Genomic DNA, 9,779 nt, shown 5'->3' with positions numbered 1-9,779 from the left:
AAAAATTTTAATGCTGTGCATATAAATGCACAGAGCATTCCAGCTCATTTCCCGGATATGCTGGCGTCGTTTAATGTCAGTACTATACATGCTATTCTCGTATCTGAGTCTTGGCTCAAACCTTGTCTCCCATCTTCCTGTTACACATTACCTGGCTTCACTCTTATCCGCAATGATCGTATTGGTAAGGGTGGTGGTGGTGTTGCTATTTATCTGCGTTCACATATTCCTTTCAATATAATTTCCATTTCAAATAGTAACAATCCCTCCAATGAAGCAGAACACCTTTTCATCGAAGTCAGTCTTTCTCACTCCAAAATACTCCTAGGTGTTGTGTACAGTCCTTTACCTACAATTGATTACTTCACTCCTCTAGAAAATCTCTTAGAGAATATGATCCCATCCTATGAACATACAATAATACTAGGAGACTTTAACACATGTCTTTTAAAAAATGATTATCGCTCAGACTGTCTCCGATCTATGGCTGATGCCTGTAACCTCACTATCTTGCCCCTTCGTGCTACGCATTACTTTCCTAGTTGTAAACCTTCCCTTCTAGATCTTATCCTTGTCTCTTCCCCTGATCTTGTCGATAAACATGGTCAACACACTGCGGATGCCTTTTCTTTTCACGACCTTATTTTCCTATCATTTAGAATACGTCCTCCGAAATGCAGACATAAAATCCTGATGCGACGAAATTTTGGTGCTATCGATTTAAACCGTTTGCGTAAGGATGCCCTGGACATTGATTGGACCTCAGTTCATAATACAGGATCTGTCGAAGATCAGGTGGAGATATTTAACAAAATTATCACTGACCTATATGATCGCCATGCTCCTATTCGACCTATTCGCGTGAAGCATCTACCTGCACCTTGGCTAACTAAAGAAATTAAGGACATCCAGATCATTAAAAACAAGGCGAAATCTAAATTTAAATCCGACCCTGATAAATATCGGGACCAGTACATTAAAGCTAGAAATCACTGCAATAAGGTGTGTAGAGAGGCACAACGACGCCATATTCATAAATCTGTCGAGAATGGTAATCCGGCCAAAGTCTGGAAATTTCTCAAATCTCTAGGGGTTGGTAAAGATCGTAATCCCATCAGTAATTCTTTCAATGTCAACATAGACAACCTTAATAGGCACTTCTCATCTTCCTTTGTTATTAACAACAACATGAAAACAAATACGTTAAATCTCCTTTCAACTACTCCAACTCCTGATTATCCAAGTTTTAAGTTTAATCTAGTTACTAATTGTGATGTTGAGAAGAGCTTGTTATCAATCAACTCTGATGCCATGTGTACTGATGGTGTTGGTCGTACTATGGTCCATCTTATCCTCGATATTATCCTCCCTACAATCTCCACAATTTTTAACAACTCCCTATCCTCTAGTTTTTTCCCTCCCATCTGGAAAGATGCCCATATTATTCCTCTTCCTAAAATTAGTAAGCCGTCTTCTTTTTCCCATTACCGTCCCATCTCTATTCTTCCTTTCCTTTCTAAAGCTCTTGAACGACTTGTCCATGATCAACTTAGTAAATTCCTATCAAGAAATGACCTGTTAAATCCACTCCAATCAGGATTCAGACCTGGTCATAGTACGACCACTGCTTTAGTCAAAATAAGTGATGATATCCGGCACGGAATGGATAATTCGCAATTAACAGTTCTTACATTACTGGACTTCAGTAATGCGTTTAATACTGTTGATATTGACATTCTGTTAGCACGCATGCGTTCAATCAACATATCTCCAATGGTAACTGACTGGTTTCGAACTTACCTGTTTGGGCGTCGGCAACGAGTACGTATTGACAATACCTTTTCATCGTGGTGTCATACTTCTGCCGGCGTTCCTCAGGGTGGCGTCTTATCTCCTCTTCTTTTTCGTTATTCATTAATTCCATCACTATACAACTTCATTCCTCATACCACCTTTATGCAGATGATCTACAGATATATACATAAGCTACGTTAACTGACATTACAACCGCCATACAGACTATTGCTACAGACCTGGATGTAATTACTAATTGGTGCAAATCTTTCGGTTTGGCATTAAACCCGGCAAAAACTCAGATCATCATTATCGGCAGCCCACGCTACATAGCCAAAATAAAAACGAGTACGCTTCCGCGGATAGTGTTAGACGGTGTGTGTATAGAGTATAGCGACAGTGTCAAAAATCTCGGAATTCACTTTGATAAGACCTTGTCATGGTCAGTCCAGATGGCTGAGCTTAGTCGAAAGATTTTCATGGTCGCAGGCTCACTAAGAAGATTGGGTAATTTCTTGCCCGTCGACACCAAAATTTCGCTTGCACACACCTTACTCCTTCCTGTCCTTGATTATGCCGACACCTGCTACCTAGACCTCACCGAAGTCCAATTAAATAAACTTGAGCGCCTTCAAAATATCTGTATAAGGTTTATATTTGGACTACGCAAATATGACCATGTTTCTCAGTATCGCTCAAAGCTCAAGTGGCTCCCTATACGTCTTCGCCGTGACTGGCATATCCTCTCTCTTCTTTACTCCATTCTTTTTAACCCTGTAACTCCCTACTATCTTAAAGAAAAATTTGTTTTTCTCGGTGAGTCCCAAAATCATGGCTTACGCAGTGCAACAAACCTATGCCTTAAAACTCCTTCCCATACTTCTTCTTTCTACACTAACTCATTCTCTGTGCGCGCCGTGCGACTGTGGAACTCACTACCATCCTCCATACGGAGTGCGCAATCACTAACCATTTTCAAGAACGCTGTGAAATCGCACTATCTCTCTCAGTAAATATTCTTTCTGCTGTCCTTTCTTTCTTATTACTAAATTGTCGCCTTCATAATTGCATATATGTTGCTGTGTACCTATACTCGTATATATTTGTATTATATTATTGTATATTTATTTTATAAGTTATGTATTTATATATTATGTAGAATGTATATGTTTATGATATGTATTATTTTATATATTAATATTATTAATGTTTCTACTCCATCATGCGCCATCCACCACCTTCTGTCTTTTCTCCTCTACCCAAAGGTTGTCTGGAAGAGATCTCATAAGCGATAAGACCGCCTTTTGTACCCATAATCTAAATATTGTTTTCGTTTGTATATATGTTTTTTTTTTTTTTTTTTTTTTGTTATTATGGTACAATAAAGAGTAATAAATAAAAAAAATAAATAATAAAAGACCACACAATATACCCAAAAGCCTTTTTTGGAGTTAGGACTTTCGCATGTGCATGTTGTAGGGCGGTCCCCAATTCGCTGCGGTTAGGGCGCCCTATTTCGCCCTACTCCATTGTTTGACGGCCTCGCGGTTTAGTTCAGATTTACTTCGGATGATCGCGGGTTCGATTCCTCGCACGGTACAAACATTTGTATTCATGAGAATGATTGTTTGTATCGGTCTGGGTGTTTTCTATGTATATTATGTAGGTATTTATAAAAAAAATCTATGTATTTATATCAGTTGTCTAGTACCCATAACACAAGCCTTGCTTACCATGGGGTCTAGATGGCGCTGTTTTAATTGTCCAGGGATATCATTTATTATATATTATTATTATATTATTATTATATATAAAATTCTCGTGTCACAGTTTTCGTTCTCCTCCGAAACGGCTTGACCGATTCTCATGAAATTTTGTGAGCATATTGAGTAGGTCTGAGAATTGGCCAACATCTATTTTTCATCCCCCTAAATGTTAGAGGTAGGGGGTTACTAACTGAAACTTTACAATAATATAGCTTATACATCAGAATAATACATACGCTTCAAATTAAAAAAAACCACTGGATCAGCTAGTATGTCGTGGTATACAAAAGCGACCTATTCGTTTTAGAATTTACTCGTCATCATCTGCTTCCTTATCCCATTTATTTGTGGTCGTCGTAATATGTTTTTCTCTTCCAATCATCCCTGTTCGCAGTCATCTCGTTATTTACTCCCTTTCTTACCATCTCATCTTTCACACTGGAGTTTACTATTTACCCTTTTGAAATTTATTAGCAACAAATACCAAGGGTGCAGAATTTTGAGTGGGTATAATTGAAAGTGAAACACAATAATCTGAACATCTATACATATAAATAAAATTGGAGTGTCTGTTTGTAATATTGAAATAACCGTTTTTTACTACATGCATATATATATATATCTATACATATAAATAAAACTGGAGTGTCTGTTTGTTATATTGAAATAACAGTTTTTTACTACATGCATATGAATATAAATACGTTATATACACTGTCTGTTTGTTCCGGGTAATCTCTGAAATGGCTGGACCCATTGTTGCGGGCATTTTTGGCAGGTAGCTGATGTAATAAGGAGTAACTTAGGCTACTTTTATTTTAGAAAAATAAAGTTAAATTCCGCGCATGAAAATAGCAACTCAGGTGTCTTTGTTAAAAACTAACTGAATAGTTGATTACAAAAATATGGTTATTCACGGCTAATAAGTGTTGTAACATTGGGTTTCTTACGGCAGAGCTAGGGCTGCCAACCATTAGGGTGGAGGATTGTTAGGGCAATCCGAAGCTCACCGGGGAGGCATTAGGGTCTGGTGGTGGCGTGCAGAGACTGTTCCCTGCACGCCTAACCATGCCGGTGGTCTTGGTGAATGCTTGCGTATCCCATGGCCACGGCGATTATGTCGAGGAGGAACAGTCGTCAGGTTTTTAGCAGGTAGGAGTCCGGCAGTATCCATTCTTCCCTAAGGGATTGGTTCTCCATGATGGATTTTCCTGACGTCAAAAAAAAAAAAAAAGAAAGGGCTGCCAACCATACTTTATAATAACATATCCTACTTTATTTCTGGTAATTATATTTTATACTGTTACATAATACGCATATATTTACGAAAATAAATATTTATGTCTATGCATTTGTATCAGTTATCTAGTACCAACCCATAACACAAACTTTTTAGCTAGCTTAAATTGGATCTAGATGGCGCTGTGTGAATTGTCCTGAAATATTATTATTATTATTATACTCTATGCTATGTATGTCGAAATCTACCGTCAGTTGGCAGTGCACCACCACACCACCAACATATGCTATTGCAACATAAAGTAAGCAAAAATACTTTATTTTCAACCTTTACTGTGATACGTAAAACAAAATACTCATTATGGGTACTTAACGATTTATAATTACTAAACGAAATGTTAGACGTCCTTTGTGAGTTGTGACATTTGTCACAGTTCTAGTGTTGAAAGTTGCAAAAAAAATTAAACATACTTTTTTCCTATCATAGGGTTGCCAACTTTTTATGACAAAACAAAACGTATAAACTTGACGTTTTGTTTTGTCATAAAAAGTTGGCAACCCTAGAAGAGCAGATCTGTTAAGATTCAAAGGAGTATCCGCGAAGGTCGTAAAAGAAATAATTGAAATACGGTTTTTGTTACGTTTGTAGAAGTAATTAAGTGTAATTGGCGTGTTTACTTGCAGAGTTTGAATTGTTACCGAGACTTGTTCAAATTTATATACTAATATTTTATTTTATTTAATGACTAGCTGTACTCGCGACTTCGTCCGTGTGGAAATTTTATTTTTCTAAAATAAAAGTAGCCTATGTAACCATTTAACTATCTATTAAAAAAATCCTTCAAAATCCGTTGCGTAGTTTTAAAGATTTAAGCATACATAGAGACGGACAGACAGCGACCGCGACTTTGTTTTATACTATGTAATGACTAGCTACTCGCCCCGGCTTCGCACGGGTGTACATGTATTATATAAAAATATCTTCCTACAGCCCGCATTCGCGCCTTTATCGCACCTCGGAAGACGTTCACTGCTGAACAAAGGCCGCCCCCAAAGATCTCCACGACGATTGGTCCTGCACTGCTCGCATCCAACGCCTTCCAGCGATCTTGTCCTGATCGTTCGTCCACCTTGCTGGAGGCCTTTAAATACATACGTGACACCCCTGGCGTTTCAGGCGTCCAAAGGCTACGGTAACCGTGTACCATCAGATGTACCGTATACTTGTTTGCCATCATCGCAGTATATAAAGTCGAGTTACAACGCGAGTTTCCCTAATCCGCTTATAGTCAGTGCGGTCGACTACGCACCGAGGAGTAATATCCGACATACGCGACAACGTCGCCCGAGGCACGTTCTCATTGACCCCGACGACCCCATAACGGCAGGTAACCTCCCCATGGGCCCACCCGTTCCACCCCGACCACACTTTTACACACACACACGACACCGTCCTCGCCGGCGAAGACGACGACCTCAAACACACAATATCGCGCATTCAACCGGGCGCCTGCGCGCGCCCGGGCGCTCCACACCGGCGCCCCCGGGCGCCCCTCCGATCGATCCCCCGTCCAATTCAAACGGAGATCGAAATTACGACGGCCTGAGCCGAGGTTCGAACCGGTAGTGGTGCCCTCAGACTAAAGTCGTATCCGTCAGGAGTTGGCCTTCAGCCGCTCCATAAGTCCTTCCGCGGGTTTGGAGTGCCATCTGCTCTCGCCCCATAACGTCCGGTGAAGCTGTAAAGGCCAGCTACGGCCAACAGCATTAGAGTAGTCCGAAAAAAAAAAGCGAGTTTCAAAGCATTTGTGGCCCTGGTCTCCACCGACTTGCTGCCTAAGGTAGGCATGAAAGAGGACTACTGGCCGAAAGGTGTGGTATATCGGCGCTACCGTGGCAGATTGCCGTCTTCAGTGCCGTAATCACACAGACAATATCAATGTATTAGTTTTTAAATATTATATTATATGTATGTTAGTCTATAAAGTATTTATAATATGGGCCTAGTTGTCTGAAATAAATAAATAATAAGCTGAGTGGACCCATTTCAGTCCATTATTGGATGTAAAAAATGATTATTTTATGTTTATTTTTAATTATGGTAAATTAAGTTTAATTATATGTACATTTTATTTGCTCTTTTTTTTCATTTGTTGTTTATATTGTATTTTTTACATTGCACTGAATAAAATATTTATAATTCTTTCTAAATAAAAAATTGTATCATAATGGTATGTTGGTGGGGGGAAGGGAATTGTTAGTAATGTGAACTCTTGACCCCATTGCTATCAATGTACCATGTCAAGTTGACCTCCACGCGGTTCTCCCTGGAAACCATCGTGATAAATTCACGGTGAACTTGTCACGATGTGCTAACTGACCTGACCTCATGCTCATCTTATCCTCCACTGGTGCCCCGCCAGCGTATACCGCTAGCGCAGGCGGGTGCACCATTCCATTATCACATACAAAAACAAATAGTATGTTTGTTCATTCTTAAAGGTACCGAAGTTTCTAGATGGTTGTCGTAACACGTTGAAATTATTCCAAGTATTTATAAGTTAATTGCTTGTAAAATTGCCGAATAACACGCGTCCATGTATATACTGTCCTGCGGCTATACTCCGAGCGTTTTAACATATTTTATTTTTATAATAATAATAATTTTTATTTCAGACAACATCATCCATTGTGTTAGTAACAGCTTAATGACATAACTTATCCTATGTTAGTAATAAAATATATAATAAAATAAAAATGTAACTTTTAACATATTACCTGTCTCCTGTCCCGCCCAGTGTCTTAGAATGGGACAGTCTACTTTACAAGCAATTGTCTTCAGGACACTGTTGGAACTCGCCCGCACTCTGCCTAATAGGGACGCTATTCGCTTCCGCCGTATAGCATAGAAATCGTCTGTGCGCTCTTGCGCAAACATATGTGACGCGCTGCAGTGGCGGGGCAGCCCCAACAGTGCCCGGAAGGCATTGTTATATTGAACGCGAAGAGCATTGTAGGTTTTTTGAGTATACTTGACCCACAAGCCGGCAGTGTAGAAAACCTGACAAAATGCCTTAAAAAGTGATTTATTTACAACTGAGGGGAAAAAGAAGAACTAAGAAGAAACTTCCGTGATGCTCTTTTAAATAAATAATTACACAATAACAAGTTTGTAATTTATTTTTTATATACAAATCAACTAGAGAGAGTGAACAAAATGTAAACAGTATATGCAAACACAATTGATAAAATAAAGATTACAATATAATTTACTAGCTACACGCCCCGGCTTCGCCCGGGTGTACATGTATTATATATATAAACCTTCCTCTTAAATTACTCGATCTATTAAAAATAACCGCTTCAAAATCCGTTGCGTAGTTTTAAAGATTTAAGCATAAATAGGGATGGACAGACAGCGATAGCGACTTTGTTTTATACTATGTAATGATAACAAGCTGAATGAAGTAAAATAATCAAAGAAATAATAGGCAGGTGATATAATTCGATGCATTTTAAATTAAATAGCGGGTAAAACCGCGGCACGTAGACTGTTTGATCATCTACGTTGTCTCCTGTACTACAAGTTACTTTACCGACCGCACAAAACGAACAAGTAGTGGTCTATTAAATATGGTAATGTCAGATTTCACCAATCTGTTTACCCCCAAATATGGGTAAATTTTGACCATGGAGAAAATAATAATAATAATAATAATAATAATTATTATTATTTTTTTTTTTTATTTCATTATTTTGGTAGTTTGTAGTCATACAAAATCTTATAAAAAAAGCAATATAAGTTTCTTGCTCATTCTTCTTCTGCTAAATCAAAAAAAATGATTATTCAAAAGTGTTTATATTAACTATTTCATTGAAAATTTTATTTATTTTTCATAAAAAATAATATTAAAAAAAGGTCATCAGGTATGGGAAATAATAATTAATTAAATTAATTCCAAAAATATTCTAATACAGACTTTATTATTAGGGTCCGGTGAAAGACTTCCAAAATTCAGTTTAGTAAAATAATATCTACTGATGAGACCCTAATGAGCGGTGGATTGAAAAAAAATGTGATGACAATTCAAAAGTGCTTCAATGTATAATAAGTTTATTTGAATAAATTATTTTCTATTCTATCTTATTTTTTTAATAAATTCAATTTTAGAGGATTTTGGACAAACTTTGGGGTAAAAATAAATTTGTTCTCTGTCAACACTGATTAAATCGTTCTCTTTTAGTTCGGCGCGTACGCAACAGCGATAAACACGCGTCTTTTACAGACCCTTTCTAGAACAGTCGATTTCATAAATGTAGTACGCGACCATGTGTACAACAATATAAATATTACATGCTTATGTAATATAGTAGTGCATGTATACTCGCCTTAAAATCTCATATTAAAAACTAAAGAAGAAGAAATAATTCACTGGTATCAGTGAATTATTTAATATTTGAATATGTCATACGAAAACACAAATTCCAAATTTGAATAGTGTTAATATTTTTAATAAACTATTAAAATTGAATATATAAAAAAGAAGATTTAAGTAATATCTGTGAATTATTTAAATTTCGAACACCAGTGTCTTTGAAAATACTAATTCCAAATACGAATAGTGATAATATTTTTAATAAACTATTAAAATTTAATAATTTATATGAGTGAAAATTCAAATTCCAAATTTGAACAGTGATATTATTTTTAATAAAATTTAAAGTCGTCGAATAAATAAAAAAGAAGAATTAATATCAGTGAATTGCTTAAACTTAGATGTCATGTCATGTGAAAATATAAATTCCAAATTTGAATGTGATAATATTGTTAATAAGCTATTTGTATTTTAAATAGTCGTCGAATAAATAAAAAAAAAATTCCAGTGAATAATTTGAAATTCGAATACATTGTGTGAAGATAATTATTAATTTTAATGATAGTAATAGTGAATTTGTGTCCATTTACATAATCTGTTATTG

Source organism: Achroia grisella, unplaced genomic scaffold, assembly GCF_030625045.1.
Source record: "Achroia grisella isolate CSIRO2021 unplaced genomic scaffold, CSIRO_AGI_Agris_v1 utg48137, whole genome shotgun sequence".
NCBI classification, from domain to species: Eukaryota; Metazoa; Arthropoda; class Insecta; order Lepidoptera; family Pyralidae; genus Achroia; species Achroia grisella.
This window is presented reverse-complemented; position numbering follows the sequence as displayed.